This window comes from Panthera pardus, unplaced genomic scaffold, assembly GCF_024362965.1.
Source record: "Panthera pardus isolate Hobbes unplaced genomic scaffold, ASM2436296v1 HiC_scaffold_20, whole genome shotgun sequence".
NCBI lineage: Eukaryota > Metazoa > Chordata > Mammalia > Carnivora > Felidae > Panthera > Panthera pardus.
Genome location: NW_026526766.1, coordinates 58,032,876 through 58,060,095, shown reverse-complemented (window position 1 = coordinate 58,060,095; position 27,220 = coordinate 58,032,876). Strand labels below are relative to the sequence as shown.

The following is a 27,220-nucleotide window of genomic DNA, read 5'->3' as shown; positions in this document are numbered from 1 at the left end:
AAACAATCCACCTTGTCGGGATGCCCTCTCTCCTCTGTTTCTGCCCCTTCATACTGGACAGTCAGCCCTTCATACCCTGTGTGGCAGGTATTTCTGCCCATTTTACGTCGCCCCTGCTGAGCTGTAAATTCCAAGGACAGGCTCCTTTGATCCTTCATATTCCTATCCTCAGCTCGTATCATCTTTCCTGTTTACTTGTTAATACATGAGTGCATAGTCAGGCTCTGTGCTGACAGCTCGGAGGCTGGAGCCTCCTTCGGATTCTGTGTCTCCCTCGCTCTCTGCCCCTCCCCCACTCACACTCTGTCCCTCTCCTTCAAAAATAAACATTAAAAAAAAATACATGAGTGCATAAATGAATGAGAAGTGGCTATAGGCAAAAAAAAAATGGTAAAAAGAATACAATATTTCATGTACCCCCACAACAGCTTAATGCTAAGGGATGAATGAAGATAATCCAGTTGAGTGCCAATATACTTACACATTCTAGGCTGGCCTAGAACCATGTGGAGGCAGGCTCCTCGTGGGAATAGCAGAGCATAATAGTTAACCCAGACTCTGGAACCAGGTGGTTCAGTTTACTTTCTGACTATGAACTTCACTGCTCTGTGACTTTGGCTAAGTTACCTATCTCCTTTGTGCCTTACTTGCCCATCTGTAAAATGGGGGTGATAAAATGGGACTGACATACCTCATAGGATTGTTATTTGTAAGGTACTTGGAGCAGTGCTTACCACAGACTGATGAGCCATTACCCCCACTCTTTTCTGAGTCTCACCTTCCTTCTCCCATCACACACACCTCACCTCAGCAACCAAACTGTGCTGAGCCAATGGGGGCCCCTGGTGGCCAAGACAGGAACTGTCTAATCATTGCTGTTTCACCATCTTGCTCATTTAAGCCCACGCAAGAATACTGAATATATCCAGCAGCCCCCCTGTCCTTGCCTCTTACTGTTAATGACTCGGTTTACACCACCTCAGATGCCCTCTCATACATAAACATGCATTCTCCCTAACTTTCATCCGGTCACCTTTAATTAAACATCTTTCTTCATCTTTGTTATCTTTTGTTCTCCCCGTTCTATCTCGTTTTGGTCCACCTGAGAGCTCCAAGTGTATTTTGGCTAATAAGCTTGATAGTAATGCTATGCTGCACTGTCCACTGATAGCCACTAACCATGAGTGGCTAGTCACATTTAAATTTAAATTCATTAAAACTAAATAAAATTAAAAATTCAGCTCCTCTCTTTTACTACCTATACTTCAAGCGTTCAATAGCTACATGTGGCTAGGGGCTACTGTACTGGATACAGAACATTTCCATCATTTGCAGAAAGTTCTATGTTTATGCAACACTGCTCTACATTCCTCTAGATAAGAAGGAAATGTAATTTCAGCCTCTAAAAGGAACAGACAAAATAAAGCACTAGTTGTTTCCTTTCTGTATATATATGTCTGATATATATGTCTATCTACCAATCTATGTCTGTACATACTTTATATAATAAAATTATCTCTGTATCTATCTATCTAGAGAGAGAAGGTTTTCATGCATTATAACATTGAATTTATTTAAAATACTTGGTATTTGGAAATCTTTTGGTACTTCATGAAGGTATCTGACAATCATCTACGATCTAATTCAACCTGCTTTTTCTCAAACATCAATATTCAAGATAAACAACCACCTATTTGTTACACAGTTCTAGGGACTTGGAATTTTGTTTACTTACCAGTGATGCAGCTCCACTGTTAGTTCAGCTGCCGGTCCAGCTACTGAAGAGCTGTATGACCTTGAATACATTCCTTTCTCTCCTGGGCCTCCCGCAGGAGGCAGGATTGCAGAGGATTACTAAGAGTCTCCTTTTAGCTCTAAGAAAAGTTTTGCTTCTAGATCTGTTTTCCATCACATGAATGTAGAGAAGCTTGTATTAAATGGCCATTAGGGTCCACAAAAGGTTTATTACATAGGCTTTACGGGCTGGCCTGAGCGCAGAACAAACACTTAATATCTATTTCTGTAGGAATCTGCACTCTGAGGTCCAAATGTTGGCTGTGTCTCCATTGGGGCAGTCAGCACATAGACATCAGCTCCCACCCAGGAGCCTAGGAGAGCAGGTATCAACATTTAAAAGCTGGCCTGGCAGTGAGGAGGGGGAAATATCTTCCATGATTCCTTCTTTCAGTGCCATCATAAACTGTTCTTTTAAAATTGCCTGATTAACTCTAGGGAGAAAAGGTGCCAGGTAGATTGTGTTAGACAAAGACAACTATCCTTGCATTTGCTAAGCTATTCATGGTATGTTACTATCAATCACACTGATAATGGTAGGAATAGCACCCACCTTCTGTGTAGTTCAAGTCCATGAAAGGTTGGGTGTGGAAGCCCACGCTATGCAACAGCCCAGGAAATGGATACTCTTCCTGCTGGAGAAGCCCATCATTTCCTCTTTACCCTTTTCTTGGAAAAATAGCTGGGAAGGGGACATCCACAATGTGTGATGGCTGTGTCCCTGCTCCCAGCTGACTGGGCAGATATGTAACATAAGCTGACACCAGCAGATAGTCTCCTGAGACTCTGGAGCCAGGACACTGACACTGGCCAATGAGCCATAGGGAATGGAGTGAGAAGGCCTTGGAGGCTTGTGGGCTAAAGGTACCATTTTGGGGATGTCTTGATGGGTTATATGTGAGAAGATGAACAAGGAGAAAAGCCAGTCTGCAGAGCCAACAGAATATAATAGAAGTCCAAGAGATGGAAAAGAAACCAAGCATTCTGTGGAAGAGGGGAGAATGGACAAGTGACCAAGTGGAAAAATTAGACACCTGAGGTCGTTCTGGTTCCTGTGAGGTCCACACTTTTTATAACTGGATGCTCATAGAGTCTCTAGTGTTTTCCTAACTTCCTCTTTTTACCTGAGCTCCAAGTAGGTTTCTGTACCTTGCCTCCAAATGATTTTGATCAGGCTTTCATTGTCTCAAAACAGAGCTCCGATAAAGTGATGGATTGTGTCTGTCTTGCCCATCCTGCTTCCAGAACTGATTTTTGTAAATACCATATGATGGCCTAAAGGGCCAGGTCCCGAGTAAAGGACAGAAGGGTGTCCTTTCCTCTCCATTTCCAAACCCTCACCAGCTGTGAGGGCTCTGCTCAGTGCCGCTACTTCCTTGAAATCTTCCCAGATCTATGCACATACACATACACTCCCCAGAGTTGGGCTCTCCCTCCCCCAGACTCCCATGAAATAGCTTCTGCATCTCTATTTGGGCATTCTGCCTGTCTTACAGTTCTGCGCATCCCAGGCTCAACCTTTACTAGTATGTGAGGTTCCTGAGAGCAGAAGCTGACTCCCGCTCACCTAGTTCACCTGCCCAGTGCCTGGCACCAACCAGGTGATAACTAGTTTTGGAAGGAGTCCCTTGATACACATTTAGACCATATTTTTGATCTCCAACAAGTCTAACCTCTTATGGGTGCTCATTCAAAGTTGTGGAATCAAACACCAAGTCTCCAGAATGTTCTGGAATGTGACTGGGCACAAGCCCTCATTACAAAAAAAGGACCCCACAGCTGCGAGAATTAGCTGATAGACAGTGCACCTTGACTTGCTACTTTTCCAATCCGACTACTCTCATTTTGCCAGAAAGCCATCTCAGGTGACTCAGCTGTATTAAACACCTTCCTCCTCCCAGTACACCCCTAGCTCTGTGCGATATTATTCTGGGCAATAGTGGCCAGGAGAACATCCCAAATAAAGAAGTAAGGAAAGGCCCTAGCTAGCTCTGGGTGGCCGATTTCTATGAAAATTGCCTGGATAAGGGTTTGGGCCAGTTTTACTGGCTTGACTGATTTGTTCACTCAAGTGATTGATAAGACATAATCACCTAGATGTTTGGACCTCTAATTCGGAGAACTCAGGTGTTTGTCCATATGCTTTTCTCATAGTGTTAACCAGCAAAGGAGTGGTTCAGCACGACCCCCAGGAGGATGGCTTCTCCATCAGCCCCTTTCGTCTCAGTGGTCTTAAGAATATCACACAGAATGATCAAATGTTCATCACCAAACAATTATGAAAAACTTTGTCATAACAGGGGCCAGACCAACTTCTGATGCCCACAGAGTAGGTTACATGTAAACTAAATTCCAACATCACTAAAACACTAATGTTGGTTAAGTTTTTGGTCCTTTTTCTAGATCAGGGATGCTAAATATGCTTCATTTCTCTTATCAATGCTCATTGTTCAGTGGCACTTGCTTAGAGTCTGTGTTGAGAAAGATTCTGAGGCCCAGAGTAAAGTGCTGATGGGTGACTTGGATTTCACAGGGTGGAAACTGGGACACTGAGGAAGGTTACTCCAGGCCAAGGGGCCAGGACAGATAAAGGCTCAACCACTGGTCCATCCTTGGGGACATGTGCACCAAGTACCCTGAGAGCACTGGCTCCTGATCCAAAAAAAGACCACAAGCCTGGGTGTTGGGGTACAGTCCAATGAACAACAGCTGGGAAATTTGGATTGAGAGCATTTGGACACGAGAGACACGCTTTATAGCAGTGGTGGCCCCAGTCAGCTATGACGGCAGGGAACCCTGAGGACCGCGGCTGCAGTGCAATTCTGCAAGGTCACTATGACCCCCCCTCCTACCAGTGGCTCCCTCTTCTCACCCACCGGGGACAAGCCTATGCCCGTTTCATCAAGAAACTCAATGTTCATTAAGGCTGCGATTCCCAGCCTGGCAGGTGGTGCCAATGTGGTGGTCCCCTAAGCCTTTCACTTGTCTGTCTTTCCACTCATCCCAGAGACTCTTGTGGTCCCCAGGCCAAAGGAAGCCCCCAGGACATGGGGCTGTGGCCCTGTCCCCAGAAGGCTCCTGCCACAGGGGGTTAAATCTTGCCTTTGGCCTGCGCCCCCTCTCCTGTCCTCCTCATCTCCCAGCACTGCCTCACCTGCAGGCGGACGTTCGACTCCAGATTTGAATGGAATAAAAACTGACAGTGTGGAGCCATGTTCAGGGCTGAGCTACAAAGGATTCACGCAATTATCTTTGTCAGAATTCATTTTGTCAGCATCCCTCCCTTCTTCAGGTTGCACGCTACTAATATCTTTCAAAAGTTTGAGGAGACTGAGAATAAAACAAGGGAAGTACCAGGAACATCTCCACATTAGAACAAACCGGACACAAGGCAGGGCAAGGGCAAGGTGTGTGAACCCAGAGGAGTGAGGGGGGAGGAGCCCTTAGTGCTGCAGAAAATCCCAGAATCACACTGGGAAGGGACCTTGGAGGCAACCTGTCCCACCCCACAATGTCGAAACCACTCCTCAGTCCCTCACTTCAGGGACAGGGGCCCATCACTGCTGAGCCCATCGTGGCATTCTAGGGGGGCATGGGCAGCCCCTGAAATGTTCCCTTGGCGCCTGGCCTCAAACACACCAGGAAAAGGCAGCCCTGAGTCCGGGACAGCCATCATGGGTTATCCCAACCTCTCCTGCACATCCTTCACACGCACGTGTGTGTGCACACACACCCCACCAACAGAGAGTCTGTATGCCGATTGATCCAGCCCTGGAGTGCTTCTGCCCTGCCCTCTGGTCCCTGGTGTGCAGGTCACTTGCCTCAGCTATGGAAGGCTAACGGGGTCTCAGCCTTAACTTGTACAGAGTGGAGCACCTGCTCCCCGCTGGCCGCCTCTATACCCAGGCTTCCTCGTCTCAGTTCACTGCAGCTCCTCCCTTTGAGTTGCTCAGACTAAAATCCTCAGAATCACCCTTGCTTCCTCTACCTGTCTCAAGTCCCACATCAAATCTGTCCGCAAACCAAATCGGCTCTGCTTTCAGAATCTGTCCAGAATCAGACCACTTGTCACACTGTCAGCCTGTCCAAGCCACCTCCATCCTCACCTGGAAAAGCAGGCTCCCTGCTCTCCCTCTGCTTCCTCATTCACCTACTCTTTCTTCTCCACATGGCAGCCTGAGCGATGCTTTCACAGCATGAGTCCAGTTACCTTCTCAAAGCCCTCCAGCGTCTCTCTGTGCTACTCAGAGTGACAGCAGGGGCCTCATGTTGGTCTACAAGGCTTGGTTCCCAGACTCCACTAAGGAATGTGGGCTCATCCCCTCCAGAAGAGGGGAGCTTCCCAGAAGAGGGGCATGGTGCTGCTCCTGGTAGGGCAGGGAGAATGTGGACAAGGAAAAGGGAGGAAGGACACCCAGGCCCAGAGGAGGATGGGATTGAAGGCCTGGGTGGCAGGGAGGGGCAGCTCAAAGGGATAGAGCTTTGGGAAACAGTGGGAGAGATTCCTGGGAGAATCAGGGTGTTCAGTAGATGAAGACATTGGACTTCTACCCTGTGGACAATGGCAGAACTCCTGAAGGTGTCTGGGCAAAGGGCTGATGTGGTCACAAATGATCTATTTCATAGGCCGACAGGGCCGTCACCCAAAGATGGAGGAGAAGGCCCAGAAGAACAATTAGAAGTCAGCCGGCAGGTTGTATGAAAGGAACACTAATTTGGGTGTCCAGAGAGCTGCGCCCCAGTCCCAGTGTCACCACTAATCATACTGGTGATGTTCAGTAATACCAAACCACGTCTCCTCCCTCTTGGCCCAATGGCACCTGTCATCGAGTCCCAGAATCACAGAGCTGCCAGGGACCTCAGAGGTCATCTAGTCCAGATTTCCAAACTCCGGCCTGGGAAGTCAATTTACTGAGGTAAGAGTGTTTTTAAAATGAAATAGAAGAGTGCTCGCTTCGGCAGCACATATACTAAAATTGGAACGATACAGAGAAGATTAGCATGGCCCCTGCGCAAGGATGACACGCAAATTCGTGAAGCGTTCCATATTTTTATGACACATCGGACAAAGGGCTAGTATCCAAAATCTATAAAGAGCTCATCAAACTCCACACCCGAAAAACAAATAACCCAGTGAAGAAATGGGCAGAAAACATGAATAGACACTTCTCTAAAGAAGACATCCAGATGGCCAACAGGCACATGAAAAGATGTTCAACGTCGCTCCTTATCAGGGAAATACAAATCAAAACCACACTCAGATACCACCTCACGCCAGTCAGAGTGGCCAAAATGAAGAAATCAGGAGACTATAGATGCTGGAGAGGATGTGGAGAAACAGGAACCCTCTTGCACTGTTGGTGGGAATGCAAATTGGTGCAGCCGCTCTGGAAAGCAGTGTGGAGGTTCCTCAGAAAATTAAAAATAGACCTACCCTATGACCCAGCAATAGCACTGCTAGGAATTTATCCAAGGGATACAGGAGTACTGATGCATAGGGGCACCTGTACCCCAATGTTTATAGCGGCACTCTCAACAATAGCCAAATTATGGAAAGAGCCTAAATGTCCATCAACTGATGAATGGATAAAGAAATTGTGGTTTATATACACAATGGAATACTACGTGGCAATGAGAAAAAATGAAATATGGCCTTTTGTAGCAACATGGATGGAACTGGAGAGTGTGATGCTAAGTGAAATAAGCCATACAGAGAAAGACAGATACCATATGTTTTCACTCTTATGTGGATCCTGAGAAACATAACAGAAACCCATGGGGGAGGGGAAGGAAAAAAAAAAAAAAAAAAAAAAAAGAGGTTAGAGTGGGAGAGAGCCAAAGCATTAGAGACTGTTAAAAACTGAGAACAAACTGAGGGTTGATGGGGGGCGGGGAGGGAGGGCAGGGTGGGAGGGAGGGCAGGGTGGGTGATGGGTATTGAGGAGGGCACCTTTTGGGATGAGCACTGGGTGTTGTATGGAAACCAATTTGACAGTAAATTTCATATATTAAAAAATAAAAAAAATAAAAAAAAATGAAATAGAAGAGAAGGGACTAGGTCAGAGTGCACTGCTTGTAGTAAAGATAAAATTGCTTTATGAAACTTTTGTTTTGAGTGTGTGTGTTGGTTCAAAATATAAATCCACTTCCGTGGGTCACGGTAATGAATGTTTGAAATTCACTGATAAAGTCCACTCCCTCTGCCCTGTGTGAACTGTGTTTACAGCATTCTCAATAAAACGCACGACCTCTCTTGTTCATCTCCGGGAATAGGATGACGACCCCTCCCAAGGCAATGCTCTGTGCATCAGAAGCACTTCCTCACGCTGAGCTCAGATTTGCCTTTTGTCCTCCTGTCCATTGGTCTTCCCCAGTTCTTTGACCATCTTCCCCCAAATAAACCCAGTCTGACTTCAGATAACAGCATTGAAAGAATGGGAGACAAGTTTACAGGCCTCTTGACTGTGTTCTTTCAAGGCACTAAGCTCATGTATTTCTCATGTCTGCCTGGCACCTTTTCTCTGGGAAGCACGATCCGGGAGCTCATTCTGGGTGACCACCTCCCAACTCATAATCTACTCAGTTTCAATGGCCAGGACCCCAACCCCTGGCTCCAGAGATGGCCAGTGTGAGCGCCACATCCCCTTGGTCATAGGGACTTGGCTCCAGGGCAGGAACACGGTCCAAGCAGAGACAGAGACAATCAGGGACTTTCGCTGAAACTATTAGAACAGATGATACAGTGCTAAGACGGTGGACTATAAGCCCAGAAGTGCAATGACCATCTTTGCCAAAGCCTAGGGAAAATGTGTCACTGAACGAAGCCAACACCGAGGAAACTAAAGGGGATGGAGAAAGAAAGCAAGAGCAAGAGAGAATAATACTTGCTGTGATGGGCTGAAATGTGCTCCCTCCCCCAATTATGTTGAAGTCCTAACCCTCAGTACCTCTGAATGTGACTTATTTGGAAACAGTGTCTTCACAGAGGTAATGAAGTTAAAATGAGGTCATGAGGGTGGGCCTTCATCCAATATGGCTGATGTCCTTATGAGAAGGAAAGGATTTAGACACAGAGACAGATGTGCAAGGAGAGAAAATGCTGTGAAGACACACAGGGAGAATTCCACATGAAGACAGAGGGCTGGAGTGACACGTCTGCAAGACAAGGATCTCCAAACATGTCTGGCAAACTTCCAGAAGCTCGAAAGAGGCAAAGAAGGATTCCCCTACATTTCCAGGGGGACTGTGGACCTGCCGACATCTAGATGTCCAGCATCTGGAACCGCGAGACAGTACGTTGCTGTTGTTTGCCACCCAGTTTGTGATGCTTTGTCCTGCCAGCCCCAAGACACTAACACAGCTGCATATACTTATAGAGCACTTACCGTGTGTAAGCATTTTACATACATTAACCTACTTCATATTCACAGCCCTATAAGGTAGTACTGTTTTTATCCCCGTTTTACAAATGAAGAAATGGAAGTACAAAGATGTTAAGTAACTTGCCCATGGTCACTTAGCTTATAAGGGGCAGGGACAGGATTCAAATGCAGGCATTGGCTGACCATTAGGCAATACTGCCTCTCAAGAGAAGTGGTGTCTTGATGACGCCGTGGAGGCTCTGGATCCAACGGCTAGAAGCCAATTACAGGAGCCAAGAAATATCCAGAGCTCAAGTTCTTTTGATTTGGGTTTCTGTTGCCAACGGACCCACCCTGGAGGCATCCCAGCTCCGTAGAGCTTTGTTCTACAGCCTGGTTCCCAGACAAAGGATGCTTTGTCATCCTTACCGTCTTCACCCCCGCCCCCATTCCCTGTACACTGCCACCAGGGGGTGGCCTTCTTGATTCCTTGCCTTAAAACAAACCAAGGTTCTTAAAAATGATACACTGGCTCTCTGGTTGGTCCTCAAGGACCAAAAGGCAGAAGAGTGGCTAGCAAGGAGCAGCAAGAGGGCTGAAGGGAGCTTTCTGAAAAATTCATTAGGGAAATTCTCCCTCCTAAGTCTAAGGCAGAGAGAAGTAGAAGAAAGAGGAATGAAGACAAACATGCAAGAAATTCATATGGGGCTTTACAGGGGACTGGGCATGAACAAAGATTTGAGGGTTGACTGGGAGACATGTAAAAGAGAGGGGAGGAGGCGGAGGGGGAGTGGAAGGAGGGGAACAGGGAAGAGGGAAAGAGGAGGGGGAGGAGGAAGAGGGCTAGGAGGAGGGGGAGGAAGTGGAAGGGGAGGAGAGGGAGGAGGAGGGAAAGAGGGAGGGTAAGGGGGAAGAGAGGGAGGAGGAGAAAGAGGGAAGGGAAGGGAGAGGAAGAGGAGAAAGAGGATGCCTCACCAGTGTCTCCCGTTCCCACATGCCTCTCCAGGTCCAGTCAACCATCTCTCTCCAAGCATCTCTCCAATCTGGCCCTTTATCTCCTACAAGAAACCTCACGACTGACAAAATCTTGTGAACAGATAGTTAAAGTGCTCCAAAGGAAGGGAGGCTTCCCATGAGCAGTAGAACTTTCCAGTCTAGAGCTGAGAGAACACAAGGTCACACTCCAGAGAACCCAGAGAGCCAAGGAAGAGGTATGGGAAACTGACCATCAGCCCCAGACCCAGCGCTTAGGAGGCAGCCTGTAGCAGGTGAAAGATAGTTTCAGGCCAAAATAAAAAGTGCTAGGAACAAAAAATGGGTGATAAACTTCGATAACAGGATCTCTTGCTGTCAAATTGCAGCATGTTGAAGGATTTAGAGAGTCTCAGAGGCCTCTGATGTGAGATGGTTTGGTAAAGCTTGTTGGTCTTAACGCTGACAGCAGAGAGGGACGGATATAGACCAAAGTGGGAAAGAGGCAGGAAACTGAAAGACAGGACGGGAGCCAGAAGAGAGGGACAGGAAATACAGAGAGGGGAGAGGAGAGACAGAGTGGAAGAGGAAAGGGGAAGAGAAGACACGGAAGGGTCAGGATGGAGAGAGAACTGGTGGGGGACTGGCAGAGTGACAGGTGCCATCATTTGTGGGGCAGAGGTGCCCGGACGAAAGAAAGGGCCCACCGACCGCAGCCCAGGGCACCTGGAGAGAGGCCTCGGCTCCCGCAGGAGTGGCAGAGGAGGCCAGGAGGCCAACACATGCTGCTAATAAATGACTCTCGCAGTTGATAACCCTCGTTAAACAGAACTTCACAAATGGCTTAATCTGAATTTCCAATACTTGATAGGTTTCAAACCCAGGACAATTATCTTTGACGTAAAGGATCAATAAACAGTTCCCTGGCCTGAATCCCCCCAAAAAGGGGACACTTCCAACAGGGTTGCTAGGATTAAAACTCCTTCAAATGCCGAATAAACACTGACTTATCTCTTTTTAAAGAACTTTTCTGTAAGGCAAAGGTTAGCTTTGTAAGGAAAGGCTGGATGAAAATTAATCTAACTTACGGTGACCTCCTCGAGCTGGGTTTGAATTACATTTCCACATGGCCTGTGAAGATCTTTCACGTCTCTCGCTCCATTAGTTGGTGTACTTAGCAAAGGTCAGGTAATGAGCAGACGTACTTTCCAGTCCAGAACATGATCCTGCCGCACGGCCCCTTCCACCTTCCTGGCGTGTCTCTGTTGGAGGTCACTGGTCTGGGTATGAGCCATCTTTGCGATGCCTCATCCTGAAGGCTCCTGAGAACGATGGACATTACCATTGTCACCACAGCTCTGGGATGTCAGAGGTTTCACATGGTTCCCCATGCTCTGGGGCTGAGAGAATTTAATAGAGGCCCTCAAGTTTCTTATACTCACAAGGGGAAATTCACACATCCCTTTCAGAGAACTGCTTTGTTTCAACCTGCTAACTAAATGTCAAAAGAGGGGAGGGAAGGAACTGGAAAAGGAAGCCAGTGTGATAAGAAAGCTTCATATGCCCCCAAACCCAGAGTCTTCTGTCTTTTGGTCTCATCCATGGCAGGGTCACATTCACATGGGTCCCTGAGCTTCTCTGTTCATTTTTTCCTTTACCCTCAGAGTGGGATCAGAATTCACTGCTTTCAGAAGATGGCCAAAGAGCCTAAAGGAAGCATGCATTGGATAACAATAATATACACTCATAGTCCTTCTGCAGGAGCTGGACTTCCCTATTCTGAGAACATAAAGAGACGAATCGGGTCAGACCTTGCCCCCAAGGACTTTAAAACTGTGGAGTAACAGATGTGTATGTCATTGACTGGCACACATGGGCACTAGAGATGCCTGTCATGGCCTCCCCACACCCATCAACCTCCTGAGAGACTATGCCTCCAGGTTTCCTGGGGCTGGATAAGAATGTTCAACCTGTTTATGAAATGAAATTCAACTTGTTCTCTTTCTTTCTCTCTTTTGAGCTCTCCCCCGTTCTCTATCACTTGCTACATCATAAGGCATCTAACCACCTACTTGACCATGTTTTCTCTAGCCCCTTCCCTACTATCATTTTGGAAGTTGTACATTCTACTCCCAGTCTTTCAGTATTGACCCTTTAAACATTTGAGTGCTTGTTTAACTGTATACTTTGCTAAAATCTTAAAGGGAACTGGTATCTTTATCCTTCTGCCCTCATATTCCCCACGCTCCAGACTTCTTTGTCTAGAATGGAAGCCTGTTTGCAAACACAAGAAAGGCATTGCAGCTGTTCTCCACTTGATAGCCATGTGGAGCCGTAAGGAAGGTGTGGTGGGAACTGAGGAGACTTTGGGGAGCCACCAGAGGGGAGCTGCTGGGTCCCAGGCAGGACACCAGAGCCAATCACAGATGGCTGCCCAAGAGTGGGCTGTGGCCAGGGCAGTGCTGGGTGGTGACTGCAAGAACCCAGGCACAGCCTGAGGGCCAGGTGGCTCTGCCCAGAAGCCCTCCACTCTTCCTGAGAGAGAAACTTCAGGCCACCCACTCCCTGAACACTGGTCACCAACAGCCCAGTGATTGAGCAAGGGAGAGCCTTTGCCCAACTCATTGCGGGGCTCCCCCTTGGAGGACACCTCCCCACATGCCCCAGGGCCCCAAGCAGGGAGTGGGAAGGGGCTCCCGTGCTCTTCTCTGGGGTGAAAACTAGCACACTGGAGCACCCCAGCCTGGGAGGGCACGACAGATATTCCTGCTACACCCACTCGAGGGTTCCCAGCTCTCCCTTTTCCTTCCATTCTTTGCCTTTCATTTAACTGGGCCGAGAATCATGCCGGTGACAAACCCTCCCACAGGCAAGAGAAACTGAGATGAGACCTGAAATCGGACAAAAGCCAGAACCAGAACCTGCAGCCTTGGCAGGTCCTCAAATCCCAGAAAGCCCTTCAGAGGATCTACCTGAGGTTCCCCGCATCTGGCCAGCCCGGCTGCTTACATTTGTTGTTCTTCTGGAACCAGCTAGCCAAACGAATAGAGGGTATTTTTCATTCCCTACTCAGGACCTAGAGTGAGCTTTTTAGAATGTAGATTGGGTCTTATCCTTCCCCTTTATAAAGCCCCTTGATGGCTTCCCACCCCAGCCCCCTTAAGACAAAATCCAAATTCCTTACCATGCCTCACAGGGCCCCGTGTGTGCTGGCTGCTGGCTGCCTGAGGACATGCTGTCCTTCCCTTTCTTTGCCACCCCAGCCCCGCACGGCCGTTCTGCGCTCCCTGAACTGCTGGTCTCCGTCTCCTTGCCAGCTCTCACCCTTCGTACAAGCTGGGCCCTCGGCCCCTCTTGCCCCAGCTCACCCCTGGCTTGTTTCTTCTCATTCTTCAAATTTCAACTTAAATGTCGCCTCCTTAGAGAAGCCTCCCTCGCCAACCACCCACTGAAATGAGGCATCACCACCTCCCTCTCTTTGCGGCACTTCCCCCAACGGTGATTTGCTTCTCTTCTTGTTTATCCTCAGTCTTGCCCCACAAGGCTGCAAGTTCCACTGAAAAGGACCCTGCCTTGTTCACTACTGTTTCCCCAGCACCTAGAACAATGCCAGGCTACCCATAGGCTACTCAGTAATTATTAGTGAAATGAATGAGTGGATTTATTAAATAAGCATTTATTGAGCGTTCCAAGGTTGTGGTGAAGAATGAGTGAGGCAGTACTATGCAAATATGAATGGCTCTCATTGTCAGCATCATCACTATTTCTAGCCGAGATGAACTTGCAGACCTGAGCATGGGCCAACCACCAGCCAGTTTTGCCAGGCTGGTTATTTCCAGCACAATCTGAACAACAGCAACCACTGAAAAGGTCAAGGTTTCACCACACTTGGCACAACAAGGATCATTTACAGTCCGATCATTTGGATTAATTTCTTGACTTTGGTTTGATCTGTTTTTGTCAAGCAAGCAAATATATATTGATATTTGCAAAAAGCTTCCCTGCATGTGGTGCCCACTAAAATATGGCTGCATTTTCCATAGTAATTGTCTCTAGAAGCTCATTCCCAGCTGCGCTGGCTCATTTAGCTAATCTGCAGTAAGTATGGTATTGATCCAAGCAGCAAGGGAGGAGCACATTAGCCTGGCCCACAGAAGGGTCATTACTTTGGCTGCATGGTCACTTTACAGACTTGGCCGCAGACTAAAAGCCACCCCGAGAAATCAGCCTTCTGCTCTGACCTCACCCCAAGCACCGCCGTACTTACTCACCCAGGCAGTGGCAACTGAGCTGGCCACAAGGAGAAAGGCAATGTGATGACAACATTTCAAGGAGACCCTATCACTCCCAAGAAAGAGCTCCTATCATTCATTCTTTTCATTCATAACTGACAATATCTTCTAAAAATGGTAATACTCAATGCTCGCCAAGATGCATTAAAATTGATATTTTTATATGCTGTTATATATGCCTACAAATGTCCAGAAATAGGGGACTGGTTAACTGAATAAGCTATTGCACATATTTTCAAAGAATACTCGTCAGTCATGGGAAAGTATGTGTGATTTATGAAGTGGGGGATGGGGAGGAAGCAGCTTTCAAAACAGTGTGGATATTTTGTACACCATCATCCCAAAGTATTTAAAACTAAATTTGTACATATGCATAACAAAATTACTGGATTGATGAAGGAGGTGGTGGATGCCCAGGGAAAGGTATTATTCTCTATCCTGTCTGTATTTGAAATATTTCACAATAAAAAAGTGAAAAAAAAAAGATTGAATACATACATGCCAAAATATTGACAGCAGATGCAGGATCCCAGGTTGTTTTTATTTTCTTCTGAAAGAGTGTCCATATTTTTCAAATTTTCTTGAATACACTTGAATTCTTTTTAAGATTTCCCCCCCCCCCAAAAAAAAAAAAAACAATAAAACTTCCTTTACAAATAAAGCAACCGTCACACATGGCACCCAGTTGGTTAGTGCTTACATGTTCAGGGTCTGGGAAGGTGTGATGGAGGAAAGAGCTAGCTGGGGAAGGAGAACAGGTGTACCAGGAAGGAAGAACGCTCCAAGGCAGGGAAATCCATTGTTTGGAAAAGTTGGTGGATCCTCTTATTTGGCTGATTAGAACCCTTGAAAGGTAGACCAGACTAAAAGGGTCTGGAGGATCCAGCATCTGAGGACTGGGGGCCATAAAAGGGAGGTGGGGAGGGACCTGAGGGCACTGGTGTGCAGAAGAGCTCTCTGTGTTAGAATGGTCACCACAGGCTGGAGCAGAGGGTGTTGGATGGCCACACTACAAATATGGCATCCAGTAGAGAGGCTAGAATATGGCCAGGTGGAAATAAGTGGGCCAAGCCCGGGGCAGTGGCAGTCCGGCCACCCAAGGAACATTCCCCAAGATCCAGCACAGGTTCCCTGGGGAGGTGATTAAGAGCTCCAGCTGAGGGGCCAGATTGCCTGGTTTGATCCTGGCTTCACCACTCACTAGCCGTGTGACCAGAGGAAAGGACAAAACCCTTCTGTCCCCCCAGGGTTTTCATCTGTATAGTGAAGATAATACGCTATCATAGAGCTGTTGAGAGGATGAGTCGACAGATGTGAAGCACTTGTGAACAGGGCCTCATATAGAGTAGCAGTACAGGTTAGCTGGCATTATTTCCTCCCACTGGAAGTCCACCCACGGTGCCCTGTGCCACAGTAGCATGTTGCATGCAGGACCACCTGAATCAGCAACAGGCATAAGCCAAGGCACAGTGTGTGGCACAATCCTCCCCAAAAAAGTTGTCAAAAGAGTTAAAGTGTTGACAAAGTCAAGGTTAGGAGAGACTAGAAGGATGTTGTAGAAAGTGTCAGTGACCCAGCCTCTGGTCGCAGCTTTGGCATTAACTCCCAGATCAGAAGTCAGGGTGAAGATGATTGTCCTGGAACAAAATTCCTAGGTCACTGGCAGGATAGTGCCCCCTGTCCTGGGTGCAGAGCCCATCTCTTCTGACTCCACCTGCAGCCTGTGGCCGGGAGGTTTTCTGGGGCTGCTTCCCTCATCTAAACTGGCCTTTAATAGCACCTGTTGTGGGGCTGAGGACCATCTGCTCTGAAGGAAATAAACTAGAACTACTCCCGTTACCACCGCAGGAACTCTGCACCTACCAGTCCCCAGTGCAAACTGCACGTGGCTTCTGTAAAACTCAAAGTTGGAGGCAGAGCTGCCTTTGGTCTGAGCAGGCAGGAGAGGGTGGTGGGAGGAGCCATGTCCCCCACATCCCTACCTCCTCTCCTATTTTCAGACCCACAGAAGTGATAAACAGGCTCATTCCAAGGCAAAGGAAATGCACAATCAATCCACGCCTTTAGGGCTGGGCTACAATTTAAGGAGAGGAGAAGAGAAGATAAATAAAAAGGCCTATTTTCAAGAGAGCCATTTAAGCCCAGAGAGAGGCCGTAATAATGTGCGCACCAGCTCTGCTTACATTCGTCCCTGGCTCTCTCAAAATTGCCCTGAGATAATCAAAAGGAAGTGAAGGGGAACAACACAGACTCCAGTTGAGAAGAGGATGTGGTAATTAGCACCCGATGCCTGGACCCCGCTGTCAGGCAGAGCAGTTGGTCACCGCGGGGCCTCCTGCTGTCTTCCAGTGGCAGAAGACACTTCGGCTCTTCCCATCTCACCCTGAAGTTGGAAAGTACCGCACTGACACGTCCATGACTGTATTTCTAAAATCATCTCTCAAAGAGATAAATGACTTCCTCCAGCCAGCGTTGTCCGACCCGGGTCTGGGAATAGATAAATTCATTTACTCGGGAGCTAAATCTCCATTTTTCTCCCGGTGCCATCTATAATCCCATCTCTTTCACTGTTTGAGACACTTGGGGTGATGAATGTGCTCCAGTCTTGGGAGAGAGGTGAAATCCTCACTGGGAGGACCTAGCGGCCAATCTGAGGGGCAGGCCCAAGTGACAACCTTCTCTCTGGGCTGGCTGAGTTCCGGAAGCCACCACACAGATGGGTCCCCTGCAAGGAACCACACTAGGCTCCAAGTAGGAGTCCTGTCATCCCCACATCAGACCTGTCTACCTGGGCCTGGACAGGCTGAAGCCTGCCCTGCAGACCGGCAAGGCCCCTTCCATGTCCCCTACAGTAGGAGACAAGGACTGGCTGGGATCAGAGGAAGGAAGGCCGGACAGGCAGCATGGCTCTGGCAGATACCCCAAACTCAGCTCCTGCAAAAAGGCTAGAATTGAACCTCGAGAAAGATTCTCTATTGCTAGTAATTCTTCCTGGGGATATTAACAAAGCAAGGCCGCAAAAGTTACCCCCTCTGTCTCTTCGCTGATCTTCCAGGCCCGTGGATCAGGGTCATCCAAACTCCACGAGCCACAATTTCCTCACCCATAAAATGGGGATCTTAATTCTTATCCTGCAAGGATTCAGAGAGGCAAAGCATAGACACTGGTAAGATAGATGCACAGCTCATTATTATTCTGTCCTAACCCAGCAGATCACATCAGGACACCTGGCCCAGTGGGTCTCAGCTCCCACTGCACGAAGCCATCACTGGGAAGCCATAAAATAAATAACAAATGAAACACGGTGCCTGACTTCCAGCCTGGACCAATTATATCCCACCTCTGCCAGTGGGGCTGGCACCGGTATTTCTCAGTGTGTAGCCAAGGGCCGAGAAGCTGTGGTCCAGTTTGCTCACTCGCTCACTCCTTTCCTCAGACCCCGGGGTCAGCTCCTTGTCAGGCTCTAAATGATCAACACATGCTTGTTGGCTCAGGGGCAGCCCTGCAGTGGCCTTCCCAGGAGAGACAGAGGAATGATGACATACTGGTTAAGACACATCAGTAGGGACTGTGGCTTGAAGCCCACAAGCTGACGACAGTGTAGCAGATGTTTATTGAGCCTGTTTGAATGCGAGGTTCTGTACTGCCTGCTGGGTGTGGATTGTGTCTCTTAATCCTTCTCATGACCCTTGAGGTGGCATTGATAGGAAGACAGTTTTACCGATGGGAGCACTGAGGCTTAGAGGCTACCATGTGGCAGAAGAGAATTTTGCCTCTGGCCTCAGGCTGGGGCATGTTCCTCACCCTATCTCTCTGTACACCAGTTCCTGTCTCGGTTAAGGAGGGGGGCCATGAGCCCCAGCCCCAGCTTTGAAGTCGCTCTGGTGTAGTGCAAAGGGTGGGTGCTTGGCTGCCAACCAGATGTGCATTCACACCTGTGCTTTTCACCATGCCTGGGCCCTGGCTTTCAAGTTGATGACAGCAGAATGAGGTGGGCCCACAGAGTGGTGACCTGGATGGTCAGGGGCCTGATCTCCGAGACCAAGATCTTCATGACTGTAATACACGGGCTCGGCCTGAGATTAAGCTACAGAGTTTGTTCCCCATCAGTCCTTCACGGACGCCCCACTGAAAGTTGCATGTGGGTGTGTACGTGTATGTATGTGGGTGAGCTGTCCAAGGTCACTTGTCAGTTACTGATAGAGCTCAGGATCCCAAGATGCTGAACTCAAAGTACAGTGCTTCTTTTCTTAAGACAGGGATACTGTGGGAGCTTTGGCCAAGGGCAGGTTCTTGCAAGGTACATAAGCCTCCTGGTCCAATTTGGACCTGGACTCTTGGCCTTAGCTCAGCCTCGTGGCTGCAGGGTGGGTGCAGAGGCTTGGTGCTCAACATCTTTTCCAGTCCCTTCCAGTTGGCCTTCCTGTGCTATAGAGCCAAGAAGGCCCAAAGCTGCATTTACTGGATGCCCTTGCAGCTGAGGGTCCAGATGTGATTTAGGTTCAGCCAATCAGATGCACCTGAGTAGTGCATGTGGCAGGTGAGGGGGAGGCAGGGCTGCGTGTCTGCTGCTCCTGCCCCTTCAGCTCATGCTGCATTATCTGCAAGAGCTGTCATACGTCAAGAAGCACAGTCAAGGCACCGTTGCTTTGCAGCTATGGATCCAGCACATTCCTCCACTCTCCTGACTCTGGCAGAGGTGGGGCTCCTCTGGCAGGCCGGTTCTGCAGTGTTGTTCTGGGAGTTATTTCTGCAGACCCGGCCAAGGGTCTACTCCACTCGCCCTCCAAACGAACAGTAAGCACCTAGTTTCCTGTCTTAAATCCCTTTCTTCTTAAACAGCTAAGGCTACTTCTATTATCTGCGACTAAATGTAGACTCCTACCAACTTACCTGGCTTTGACTGTGAGACCCACATGAATAAGGGGAAGCAGTACTGCCCTGAACCAGGGGCCAGAGACGGTGAGCTCTGCCTCCAGCTTGCAGCGGGCACTTGGGTGAAACACTTGCCTAATTTGAGCCTCAACCTTCACATCTGTAAAGTGAGGACCACCCCCATTGGGCTTTCAGCAAACACCAGTCCTTCAGAAGCTTAGTCTAGCCAAGGAGAGGAGCTATTAGTAGGGAAATGGGGGCTATACAGTATCTCGGTTGTCCTGACAGATGATTCTGCAGTATAGTGGGACACAGAGGAGAGACAGTTCCTGGGGAGAGGTGGGGGAATCAGAAGAGCATCCAGAGAGGAAGTCGGCATTGATAGGCTGGGGACAGGAAAGGCGGAGTTATAGACGGAAGAACCATTTGAGAAGAGATACAAATGTACGACAGTCTTGGAAGTTTGGGAAACAGGAAAGTGTAGGGCAGAGAAGAGGAGAGCCCAATGGGGAAGAATCCTCAGGAGGACAGGGCCAGGCCCTCTGGGGCCACGGTGGTAGCAGCCAACCCTCCATACCTGGTGCCATCCCAACTCCTGCCTCTTTACAACCTAAGTGTTTCAACATCCACAGCCAACCTGTGAGGTGAGAGGCAAGTCACGTTTGCCCCATTTTATAGACGAGGAAGCTGAGGCTCAGAGGCAAGAAGCTGACGCATGGGCACACAGGGAGTTCAGTGGGGGGGAAAGGGTAAGAGCCAGTTCTCTGCCTTCCAGCCCAGCTTTTCTGCACGACAAGCCCTGTCACTGGGCGGGATGCAGCTCAGGGGGCGGAGCTGGGCCTGCCAACGGAGTAACTGCAAGCTGAGGCTTTCATCTGCTTGGTAGGGACCTGATCCAAAGGCTGAAGAAGGGTCCTGGGCTTCTGCGCGGAAAGCCGGGGCCACAAAGACAGAAAGGCCTGGAGTGAAGGCAGCATAGGGATCAGCCTACCTCCCAAACCCCAAGTCCTGCCAGTTCTCATGGTTATAAGGAAAACAGACACAGGATCTGATCCCAGTCTGATCCCAGCTCCAGGAAAGGCTCATCACCACACTGAGTCTGGGTCTCAGCTTGCTCAACAGTAAAATGGGGATAATAAACTTTGCTTTGGTTACCTTCAGGGTTTGGGGAGAAACACATGTGATAAAGGACCTAAAAGCCTCTGGTCACCCATAGACCTGGCTGTCAGGGATCTTCACCTGAGGAATGGAGGAATGGGCCGGGGTGGGGGTGGGGGGGTGGCCAGGAGGGGGCCTCTTCCATACACTCACCCCAGAGTGGGCATTTTCCTCCCTTGTCCCTTGTTTCCTGCCTCTCTCTACACCCCCCCCCTCATCCCCCTGCCCAGCCTGTTTGGCATCCCCCTGACACCTCCCCTATCCTAGTCTTTTATCCTAGCCGGCGGAGGCAGAGGGGGTGCCCAGATACAGAAGGAAAGCCCCTCAGCAGTGAATCTCATTCCTGCTCTCTGGGCGGCAAAGCTGGAAATCCCCCAAGCTGAACTTGGCTGTGACCCTGCACGGCCGAGGTACCCCCTTTTTGTTTTGGGCATCTTCGCACCGTGGAGCTGCCGCCGCCATCCCACCACCAGCCCTGTGAAGAGTTCCATCCCATTAATGCCTCCACGTCACCATGGCAACACAGGCTCCCGACTCTTCCAAAGATGGGAGATAGGAGTGCCCGTGCCAGGGCAGGCCTGCACCCCTTCTCCACACGCACAGGAGAGCCAGAGACCTCGACTCGTCTCCAGTCAGGACAGCCGCCTCGCCTGATCTGCTGTGCCCCCGGTGTCTGTCCCGCAGAAACCCCCGCATGCCCCAGACACCCACAGCCACTGAGTAGCGGATGGCTTTCAGCTTTTTTTACGCCAAGTTTCTCCATGACTGCGTACCTGCCTTTTCTCCCCACAGCTCTGAAATCCAAGCAGGCTCATAGCAGAGCTGGGGCTAACACAGTGACAGTATGTAGTGGCTAATACACTCCCGTGTTTTCATTGACTCCACGGTGGAAATCTCCAAAGTATGTATGGCCGTTCCTCCCATTTTATAGAAGAAATCAAAAGGTTAAGTAGCATGTCCAAGGTCACACTGCTGTTAAATGAAGACAATACTTGCATTTCAGGGCTGTTTTTCACTTGGTATATCTGACACGTAGTTCTTACAATACGCCAGGTGCTGTTCTGTGCTTTATGCATGTTAACTCTTTTAAACCTCATAACAGTCCGATGAGGTAGGGACTATCAATAGCTCCACCTTACAGATGAGGATATCAAGGCCCAGAGAAGTTAAGTAACTTGCCCAGAGTCACACAGAATGTGGTAGAGCCTGGAGTCAGGCCCAGGCAGTTTGGCTTCCGAGTTTGTGTCCGTAACCACTATACCATGCTTGATTATAACTCTAAGGTTTTAACTCCCAGCTGTACCCCATCTCACCCTGAAGTCAAGAAATTGACCACCTGACCACCTCCTGTAACCATGCCTGGCTTCGCTCACTGAAACGGCCGGCTTCTCAAACCAAGCAACTGGCTAGTTTTGAGGATTTTATCTTCCTAACCATCCTGCATCTTTCTTTTCCAATTTCGCTCACTCGCAAAGTAAGCTCACGTTTCCACTCATTGCTCCGGGCCTTAAAAGGCCCCCATTTGGAACAACAGCTGGGAATTGTCTTCCTTGAGAGAGAAGAGCCTTCCAGTACCCTCGCAAGGGAAGTCCCCCTTGTCCTCCCACACTCAGACTGTCTCCAAAGACCATTAATGCAATCACTTAACAAGAGGCCGGCTCTAATAGAAAGGAAGAAAGAGGAGGACCATTGTTAGCGGTTTGAAGGGGAGAAGAAATCATAAAATCCATCAAACCTGTATTTGTCTCATTAAAAGTGTTTCTAATTTATAATGTCCTGGAATGCAGTTGCCGCCCAGCTGTGCGGGCCTGGTAGTGCTGCCTGGTGCACACCCCCCACCACCGCGCCGGGGCCCCCTCTCCCACCTCGCTGGGACTGCCATCAATTTCTGCTCATCAGCGGCACTTACAGTAAATGGATTCATTTGTGGCAATGGGAGCTGAGAGACAAAGGTGACAATATAATTAAGGTTTTTAATTCTATGCCTGAACAGTTAAGTCCAGAACTCATGATAATTAGCTGGCTGTAATGAAAGATCTTTAATCGTTATTTTCCCTTTGTTTCCTATAATTGTTCATTTTGGCCAACTACATTTGTCCTTTCATTTGAGTCTGGCTGCAGTTTTGTGTCACTTCCATTATTCCTATAAACTCCGAAGAAAATATGTTGTGGGCTGGTCCTTCACAAAGTCATGGCGAGATGACACAGGGGGCTCATCCATGCACAACTGCTGACTGGGGGCTGGTGGATACTTCCCGGAGGAAAGGAAAACTGGGCTCAAAACATCCACAGGCCTAGGGATGTGTCTACATAAAAACAAGCACCGGCAGGGGAATGAAAAACAATGGGCTCTCGACAGCTGAATTGGCCGCAAGAGTCGGTGTAGGGAAGGATGATTGTTATCACACAAGTGCCTGACTCTAGGATGCATGTATTGTCTTTTCCCCTTTTAGCATTCCTATTGTCAGGATGCCTCTTACAACCGATGTGCATACTTAACATCAGCCCCTTCTTTGTATTTCCTGCAAAGTTATAAATGAAATCACAGTATTTCTTATAGTTGATGATGCCTTAGACTTGAAAAAAACATGGTAAAGCATCATTCTATGCAACAAATATGTATTAAGGACTTATCACATTACAGGCTGGGTGCTGGGAATGTAGTGATGGGTAGAAACAGGCCGTCTCCGCTCCTGTGGTCTCCACAGTCTAGAAGATCTTCAGTGCAACCTCCTGTCCAACCATGGCTGGCCGGCTACACAGGACATTTTTCACTTGCTGTGTGGACTGTGTGGACTCTGCTTCAGCTGTGGATCCAGGTAGCCAGATTTCTGGTAGGCAAATGACTCTCAGAAACCAGAACACCATAGCACAGGAATGGAGGAACCCAGAAACCTGAGTTCTGTTTCACAACTAACCAGGACTAGAGAGGAAATTTGGGTGGCAGTATTGTAATAGGAAAGGAAAACTGGCCTCAGAAAGCACATAAGGAATACACTTGACTGTGGGAGGCACCTGGGTGGGAGGCGTGTGTGGCTTGTGACACATTCCATGTCCTTTCTCTCCTCCCTCCACTGCTGATCTGAATCCTGAAAGTTGCTTTCCCAAGGCCACCTGGTGAACACATGTATTTCTGGAGAGGATTAGGGCTAATCTGTGCCTCCTCCGATGCACAACCCTTCAGCTCAAGGTTCTGAACATTGCCTTGTCTCAAACGCCCTTTAGTTACCAGTTATAGTGAACAGGAAAATCAGACCCCCAATAAAAATCTTCTTCCTCTTCCCCAATCCATTCTACACACAAAGTCAGAGTGAACGTTTTAAAAATACATGGCCCTTCCCTGTAAAAATCTTCAGTGGCTTCCTAGTATCTTTTGGAAAAAATCTAAATTGAAAATGGCCAGAGTCCAGCATTACCTGCCTTCCTCTCCCCTCCTTTCCCCTGCAGCCTGGCTGCTGGGCCCTCAATGTAGTAAGCTCATTTCAGCTCCAGGCCTTTCTCCAACGTCCAACCATCTTTTGCTTACTGAATGAGATCCTTTCAAGGCCAGCTCCAATGTTGCCTTCAATATAAATTATGCCCCCATTATTTTGTTTCTTGTCACACTTACAACAGTGGGTAACTGTAGAGTAAGCTGAGAGTTGGTTTACTTCTTTTTTCCATTCTTATAGACTGTAAAGTCCCTAAGGAAAGGGTCTGAAGCAGTATCCTCGGTACCTAGAACGGCGCTTGATATTTTGTTGAACGAAAGAACGGAACCAGACTCACAAAACTAATCCTTGAAGGCCTCTCTCTAAACGAAAAAGGACCAAGGGCCCTGAAGAGTTGCGGTCTGGCCACCACACCCTGCTGGGTAGAGCCTGGGGCGGGGCTTCCTCGGTGGGCGGAGCAGGCCAACAGCTCAGTTCCGGGGGGCGGGGGGGGGGGGGGGGGGCTTTAATGTAGTGCACCTCCTCATTGGCCACCCACCGGGAAGTTCCACCTCTGCACTCTTGGCCAGGCTCTGCTCACTTGGGAGCACAGGGTGGGGACCAAATGGGAGCAGTCCGAGCGGGGACCTACTTATTCCTGCCCAGAATCCGGAAAGACCACAGGTGCATCTGAGGCAACCTTACTGACCCCAGTTCACAGGCTAACCTTTGCTTCCTGCTCTAGCCTCTTAATGCACAGGAAGATTCACTCAGGGCTGAAGAGCACATTCACACATTAATTCAGTCAACAAACACCGAACACATTGGTGCCAGCCTCTGTACTAGGCACTGGGGCACAACCAGTGAACCAGTCCAGTCAGGTGTCCATTGTCCAAAATTGGTAGCCCAGTGACCACACGCAGACACACACACACACACACACACACACACACACACACACACACACGAATTTCCTCACAGCCCTCCACCCAAGGTTAATCCTCAACTTCTGCTTTCTGTCCATTCTCTCTTTGGACTGTCTCAGACACTCTGGGCTTAGGGCTGCTGACCCCAAGTGTGGGAGCTTCTTGTTTGCTCAGATGTCCTTCCTGATTTTCAGTCCAGCTGTATACTTTTTCCACAGTTCCCTTCAAACACAACACATGTCATTCATCCGTTTATTTGATTCAAAAAATATTTAGTGATCACCTACTATGTGCCAGACTGTACTAGGTACTGGAAATAGTGCTGTGAACAAGGCTCTCCTACAGGCTAGTTGGGCAAACACAAAAAACAAATATGTGACTATGATGATTTCCCATAAAGTAATCACTGTTGGAAGGAAAGAAAGCTGAGCCCGACTGAACAGGTAGTGTTTGAGTGGATGGCTCTGGTCAGAGACACATCAAGTCTCCCCAAACTTGTTCCCCCTTTTCTATCAGTGGCATCTTTGACCTCTCAGTTTTCTTGAGCAGACAACCCAGAGTCCCCAGCTCTTCCTGCTCTGGCCCTGTTGACTGTAATCTCAATGCCCTTCTTGGGCCAGTCTCCTCCTCGCTCACATTCAGGCCACCTCTCTCTTATCTTGACACTTGTGCCCTTCTAATTCATCTTCACCCATCACTGCCAGATTGGCCTTCCAGAAACACACTTCAGACCACAACACTCTCCTGCTTAAAGCCCTGCAGTCATTACCAAGTACTCTCTGAACAAATCCCATTATTCACAGACTGATAATCAGCGTCCTCCACAATTTTAACCAACCACCCCCAATCTTATTTCTTATGACAATATTTTGCACTCCCAATATCCTAACCAGGCTTATATTCACAGCATTTTACTGCCTCTATACTTCTGCTCATGCTGTTCCCTTATCCGGAATGCCCTCCCCACTTCTGTGTCTAAGTGCCCATGCCACCTGCTCCATAACTACACACACACACACACACACACACACACACACACACACCTGTCACCATGGTACTGTTTCCTTCTCTGAAGGCCCATAGTACTTCACCTGTTCTTCTCTTGGTCCCCAAACAGATGATGAGCTGCTTCAGGACAAGAGCTCTGTCTGATCCATGTGGCCCTCTGTGGCGGTGGGTGGGAGGGAGTGACTTGTGAGGGTTAGGAACAGGCTCCAAATCCCAACTCTGTTACTTGTGAACTGTGTGACCTTGGACCATTTGATACTTGTGTGCCTCAGTTTTCCCCTCTGTAAAACAGGGATTGACTGGGTTGATTATATATGTGATATACTTAAACAGTGCTTGACTCAGCCTGTTAATGATTATTATGGGAATAACTAATTGTGGGTAGATAGATGAGTCAGATTCAGCAGAGGTGGGTTCCAGTTCAGACCTCAGGGAGCACCTTGGGATGGACCATCCCTGGGTCATTCCTCCCCCACCAGGTTTCCCCACAGGACCCAGGAGGAGACCAAGGCTAGCTGAATACCCTCCTCCCCTCAAGGAATTTAGGAAGATACAGCCCCTCTACACACATGCTAGCCTCACCCTCTGCCATCCTGTGATTAAGCCCTGTTTCTTAGTCGTCAATGTTACCCAGTCCCCAAGGTTGCCCAGGCAGCTGGGAGTCGGGCATCATCCTCAGCTTCCAGATCCCAAGCAAGCCGGTCATCATGCTCTTCCTGCTATTCTGGGAGCTCGCAGCACACACAGGCCAGCTGTGCAAGACGAGGGCCTGGGCTTCCTCCCTCCCCAGGATGGCTAGAGTCCATTCGCAGCATGCTGGGAAGCTGGGAGCTCACCATCACCTCGAGCAAGGCCCTCCTCACCTGAGCAGCGAATCCCTCACTACAGGTGGCAGGAGTGCTCATTTTGTACACCCGCTCTCTGTGCGCTAGCCTGCCACAAGGTGACTTCAAGGTCCTCTGTGATCCCCACAGAGGAACCCAGACCTCCCTCCTGCCTCCAGAGGAAACTTGAGCAAGTCTCATTGCCTCTTTGCGCCTCTGCTTCCCCTTTCTGTAGAATGGGGGTGCAGCGCAGCCTTGCCTCCCTCCCCACACAGTTGCTGGGGAAGGACTGGGGCACTGGACCATGGGGGGATAGAGGGGACCAGCCCCATCAGAGACTGCTCATCTCAGAGGGATGAGATATCAGACCCTGCTCCTCCCCCAGCACCAGCCCCCAACCCCAACAACCCTGCTCTGGAAGACATCCCACCTCAGAAGCCCCGGTCACCCTGGCCTATCTGCCTCAGGTACTCAACCAGGCAAACAGCATCCCTTTGCAACCTCTTAATTACTTCCTGGGCACCTACTATGTGCTGGCCCAAACAGGAAGACATGATGGCAAAGATCTTGGGAGTGACCTGCAACCATCCAGACACTTCC

At 48.9% G+C, this 27,220-nt stretch overlaps 1 long non-coding RNA gene and 1 other non-coding gene across 4 annotated transcripts in view; one reads left to right on the top strand and one right to left on the bottom strand.

Moving 5' to 3' along the window:
• Window positions 1–27,220, bottom strand: part of LOC109270138 (uncharacterized) — a 78,892-nt gene that overhangs the window by 30,821 nt on the left and 20,851 nt on the right. For 2 of the 3 annotated variants that reach the window (XR_002081446.2, XR_002081447.2), the window contains exon 3: window positions 11,216–11,449. The exons of the other annotated variant lie outside the window; for it this stretch is intronic. This is a non-coding gene — a long non-coding RNA (uncharacterized LOC109270138). The remainder of the gene's footprint in view (window positions 1–11,215; window positions 11,450–27,220) is intronic. 3 annotated transcript variants of the gene reach the window in all.
• LOC128778765 (U6 spliceosomal RNA) lies at window positions 6,741–6,847 on the top strand. Its single transcript, XR_008424477.1, has one exon. It is a non-coding gene; the product is annotated as a U6 spliceosomal RNA (small nuclear RNA).